The sequence below is a fragment of the Camelus ferus genome, chromosome 35, assembly GCF_009834535.1.
Source record: "Camelus ferus isolate YT-003-E chromosome 35, BCGSAC_Cfer_1.0, whole genome shotgun sequence".
NCBI classification, from domain to species: Eukaryota; Metazoa; Chordata; class Mammalia; order Artiodactyla; family Camelidae; genus Camelus; species Camelus ferus.
Window position 1 is genome coordinate 7,428,542 of NC_045730.1, and position 6,000 is coordinate 7,434,541.

Here is a 6,000-nt window from a genome sequence, read left to right on the forward strand (position 1 = left end):
CCATTTCAAGAAGAACCTAAACCTACTGACCTCATCACTCTAATTATTAAATTGTGTTTCAATGCACTGTGAGTAATCTAACTCACTAAACTTTGCTGTAAGTTGAGTGGACTCCATTTACATGATAGCTTTCATTTATTCATTCTTCAAATAACTCAAAGGAGAAGCAAATATTTTTTGAATGAATAAATGGATGAAAGAAATATTGAACAATATTTGAAGTAGCCTCATAGGGAGAAATTACAAATGGGATGTGACACTAAATAAAAAGGCTTTTCTCCAGATTCCATAGCCTTTTGGGGAAAGGGTGACCATACTCTGTAGGTTTCTCACTTCAGTAGAGTAGAAAGGAGGTGGCGGGGAAGGAAGAAGGATTAATAGCTCCCATTTTTTAATGCTTGTTCTTTTACTAAATCTCTGAATTCTCATAATGCCTCCATTAGCTAAGTACTACTACTCTCATCTTATAGGTGAGAAAACAGAGGCTTCAAAAACAATTAGTCCCCCAAGTAAGCGGGACTTTGTATGAATCTTGTGTCCTCTGATTATGCCTTGCTGTCCCTGTAAACTGAGAGCCCCAACTTGTTACGAAAACAGAAGCACTTTGCTTTACAATGTGGACAGCGATTTGAACTATGCACAAAAGCCACCAGGACCAATAATGGGGACATTATAAAACTTAAAGGATGCATTGTACATGGTTAAGGAAGGAAGGACATGAATTAAAACAGAAGTAGAGTTTTTTGTCTCAACATATAGACATTTCCTCAGTTTCCCATAGAAAAGCAAGCCAGCCATGGTACATAAAATCCAAATGATACGTCACCATCACGGTGGATAAATAATATGAATTTAGTTTAGAATGTTTGGATATTATAATTGAATATAGTTTTTGTTTTCTGGCATAATGTATCAATACCCCAAATAAAATGTCGAAGGCAAATTATGAATAAATAACTCAGAAAAAGCTTCCCAGACAATTCCACCCACCAGAGTCTTTTCCCTAAGTTCTGTGTGTACAGAAACCATGCATCAGTCTGACGGGCAGAGCAATCTTGAGTCTAAATTCATATATTTTCATCTATATTTGTCCATTGTGCCCTCCTTGAATTAGGGTAAAGGTGTAACATTTTTACGTGATTGAGTAGCAAAAAGTGTGAGGAAGTGAAAACAAACAAAAAAGAAAATGTACTGGAAAAACAGATGTTGACCATTATGTCAGTGGAACGTGGGAAAGTAGCTCTGATGTAAGGAATTTAATCCGTTCAGCAAAAGCAGTGTATTCTGAATTAAGAAAAAGAGTCCAAGACGGAAATCCTTTTGGTATATGATCACTGTGCCCCAAGAACTTAAAAGAGAAATGATCAAGCAGCAGTTTGAGCCAGCCTGTAACTGAGTGCTAGAGAGAGAGGAAGGGCCAGAGGAACAAGAGGATGGGATGGGGTGGAGGTGGGCTCGTGTGGGGATGGAGCCTTCCTGATCTGCAGAGATCAGAGCTGCTTAGGAGAGACCGGGCTTCACGCTAGCCTGCGGGTATATTTTCCTTGCCTCATCCAGTTTTTAAACATTTTTGATGAGTTGTAAATATTTAAAAATTGGGAACGTTCATGCCAAATTCTGGAGTCCTGGCTTCTCTTGAAAAATTGTGAGATCTGGTCACTCTGCGTCTGCGTTTCCTCAAAGCCTGGAGCTGTGGCATTTGAATTTGTCACCTTGACATGGAAACGAGGGAGCAGCCAGCAGAATGACAGGCAGAAAGGCAATTAGCCAGGGGCTTTCGGACTAATCTGAGAGAGACAGAGGGTTTCCAGGGAGAAACTTTGAGAAGACAAGTTGGGGCCCGAGTGAGGGCATTCTGAAGGTCAGGATGAGCAATTTGGATTTTATTGGATAGGATCTTCACATCCCACTTCCACGGTATATTTTCATTTTTGTGACTTGTACTAAGATGCTCTGAGGTTAAAAATCAAATACTGTCAGACTTTTTCCAGTGTGTTAAAAACCTAATGAATGAGTATTCCTCCCCCTATTTTTTTTTTTTTGCAGTTTTTCCATCCAAAATATTTTCCTCAAATGTTTGCCACCCACTGCTGATGCTTCTTTTCTAGCAAATATTTACCGATGTCAATATATGAAGAATAACAAAAGATTATTCACCCTCAAGTGTAGAATTAGCAATTGCGCTTAGTGTAATGGCTTTTTTTCTTAAGCACTTGTCCTTATGGTTTATATTTTGTATCACATAGTCACAGAGTCTGCTACAAATATTACTCTAGTCTGAATAATTTCTATTTTATGGTTTTCTCTGAAGAGCACAGAATTTCACTAAAGGGGAGGGGAGGAGAGGGAAAGTGTTAAGATTTTTGAGCCCCTACCAAGTGCCAGGTGCTGTGCTAAATATTTTTCATGAAACATCTCATTTTATTCTCTCAATAAAAACCACAGATTAGGGACAAAGGCTCAGAGAAGACATGCATCCTTCCCAAGGGTGTCTAGCTAAGAAAATGAGATTTCAAAATTTAATCCCAGGTCTATCTGGGGCTAAAATTTTTTTTTCATTTATGACATTTTTGAAGTAACACGACTCCCAGTTACTGTTCAACTTCGTAAGTTTGAGAATCATGACTGTAGGCAACAACTGTGGCCATTGACTGTTTTGTTCTCTTTCATTTTTAATTGTTGACAAGCCACTGTCCTGTGATTTGAGAGCCGATCTGGTTTTGCAATGTAAGGCTGGTAACAGAGGGGAGATAGTGAAGCAAGTACGCTGATGCCATGAGGATAAATGGTACCGAAGACAATGCACCATGTTCCAGCCCTCTCTCCCTATTTGGGGTTGCTATTTGCAGAGAAATGAATACATATGTGAGCAAAATTTGGGAACATTTTTATACACTCCACGCACAACAAATGTAAAGTTAGTAACTCAGAACAAAATTGGAATGGAAACCTTCGGTGGCATCCGCTGGCAGCCTGGGAGTTCACGCCCAAGGGGCACGCACACTTCTTAATACCACCTTCATCTCGCCTCTGAGTAGACAAGCTAATCAGGAGGTAGTTACAATGTATTAGAAGTATGAACTAGCAATCTGGCTTAAGACTTACTAGTAACTTAAAAATAAAGTGTGGGAGCGTGGTAAACTGAATAATGTCCTCCCAAATATGTCCATGTTCTAATCTCTGGACCCTGACAACATTACCTGACATGGTAAAAGGGACTTTACAGACGTGATCGAATGAAGGAAAGAGTAGCCTGGATTATCCAGATGGGCTGGCTAATCACAATAGTTCTTCTAAGAGGGAGACCTTCTCGAGGGAGAAGGTGACGTAATGATGGAGGTAGAGACTGGAGGGCTGCATTCTGACGGTGGAGGCAGGGGCCACAAACCGAGGGATACAGGCGGGCACGAGAAACTGAAAAAAGGCAAGGAACTGGATTCTCTCCTCAGAGTCTCCAAGAGGATCCAGTCCTGCCAACACCTTAACTTAGGACCAGTGAAACCGACTTCAGTTTTCTGAAATGTCAGAATTGTCAGAAAATAAGTTTGTGTTGTTTTAGGCCACTAAGTCAGTGGTAACTTGTTAGAGTGGCAATAAGAAACTCATTCCAAGGTGTGAAATTTCTCAATGAAGAAAAATGAGAAGCTTTGTGAACAATTGTCTTGAGAGGTGAGGAGATGGCCAAGGGTATCAATATGGCATCTCGGAGGTGCTCAGTTCAACACACAGTAAATCCCATGTGAGCAAATCAGGCAAACCAGAATTTTTCAAAAAATTCTTTAGACTAAAATTATTCTCTTGGTTTGTTGACATTAAAAATCTTTTTTCCCCTCTAATTGTGTTTCATCAGACACAATACTTTTCTTTTGATTTTTTTTAAAGAACAAAATAATGGTGATCCAAAATTTACAAAAGAAAAAAAGAAAAATACAGATAGATTTCCTCCTGTTTGGCAAATTATTTTTGTTATGTTCCTTGACTATTGAGAGAAAAAATTGAAAGATCCTTAAATCCACTTTTAAGGGGCTGGGAAAAAAATGAGTTCATGCTATTTTGGTCTCTCTTTTAGTGACCAATAATAGTTAAAATTAATGTTGGGACCAATTGGATATTTTTATAAAAATAGTATCTACTCTTGAGTTCCACCTGCATTTCCCACACAACGAGGAACTAGCCATGGCCAAAATTAGTCTGTGCAAAATGAGTTTTTCAATCGTAATAATTTTCTAATAATTAAGACTGACATTAAAAACTTAGTTAATTTGTATAGTTTAAAAATTTCAGATCACTATGGGAATTTTAATCAAACTGGATTTGAGTGAAACTAGATTTTCTATTTGGAAAAAAAATAAAAGCATGACTCACGGAGCTCACTACCGGCTCTTTTCCCATTTGTAAAAGTTTTCACTTTTTGAAGCAGATACATACTGAGAGAATCCAGATACCACTTTAAACTCATTTCAAATAGCACAAATTAAATTTTGTTTTTCTTCCATGGATCAAAAAGAGGTTTCTGTGCTTCCCTCCCAACAGCTCCCAACAGCTCCCAACAAACACACAAGCATGAATATCAAACCAAGTGGTTAACTCGCTGTTGGCTGTCACAGAGACTTGAAAAGTAGTATAAAGCCTGTAGGTTGAAATGAAAAATCATAGCTCTAAGGGTACTTATTCCAACTGTGTCTTCAATCAAACGTAATTCAACCTTTTTCTTGTTATAGTAGTTTTCAAGGCAATATAGCATCAGTTCCTTTTCATTCTTCAAAGCTCTCCAGCAGATTTTTTTGCCAAGTTTAGTTCACGATTGACAGCTTTAAGAACACCCAAGGATTTACTACTACTCAAATAAGTCAAGCCCTCATCTTCTCGCCTGTAGGGCTGTAATGTGAAATTGATTCAGGAGCCTCTCCTCAGAGCCTTGTGCACCTAATTTCCACCAGGTCTGATGCTGTTACAACTTCAGAAACCAGCTGCCCTGAAGAAGGAGAGGACCGAAATAATAGCTCTCGATTTGTAGCTCGGAGGATTTTCAGATTCCTTTGTATGTGAGCAACGTTGAGGGGAGGCTTGTACAATTAAGAGGAGAGTCATTAGGCATCATTGAGAACTAAAATGGTCCAGCAGGACGCTGGAGGGCAGAGCAAGGGCAAATGTGCTTTTACTGGAGAGTTTCCTGTTGGTGTCAGTGTTTGGAACTTAACTGAAGATGCTTATGTGCCTTCTGTTTACCCCGTTGTCTCTCACGGGGGGAAGCCGTTGTACGGGCTCTTCATTAAGAGAAGCTGCAGTAAAGAGTTTTTTTATTGCTAAGGGAATGCTTCTTAAGTGATAAGCACTGAATTTTCAGCTGCTGATTAGTGAGAGTAATAGTAAGTGAAAGGCTGTAATGTTTTTGTTGACTGCTGTTGTAACGGAGCAGCATGGAGGAAATTATCTCCAGTAACCTCCCTCTTCTCCATGAACCCTCCTGGGGAGGGTGGGGGGAAGCTGCAAAGAACTTTGCAAACAAGTATTAAACACAGATATTTCAGATGAAGAGAGACACTTTACTGGTATGACTTGTCTTGTGCCAAGTAGAAGAGTTGCTAATAAAGTTAGTAATATAACAATCTAAAGAGCTAGCCTGTATTAAATCCTATTTCCATTTCTTCTCCCTAATCTGTCTCTTCCTTTCACCTTTTTACATCTTCCATGCAGATATGAAAGATATAAGTGTGTGTCATGGGACAGTGCTCCATAGCATTTACGTATCTGCGATGGTGTTGGTTCTGGACCACCTTCTGAAGGATGTTTGTATAGTGAACAGCCTTGGAAACTAGAGAGAGTTTCCCTCTGGGTCAGAGGGCAGATTTGTCACATGACCAAGATAGTAAAGAAATGTCTCCCTCTGGGGCAAAAGTTTAAGTATGTGGGCTTGCAGACTTTCTTTGTAAGATTGGGTGTTTCCCCCTAATCTTGGGGCTCCTCGGTGTGACACAGACCCACTGTCTGCATGGCGCA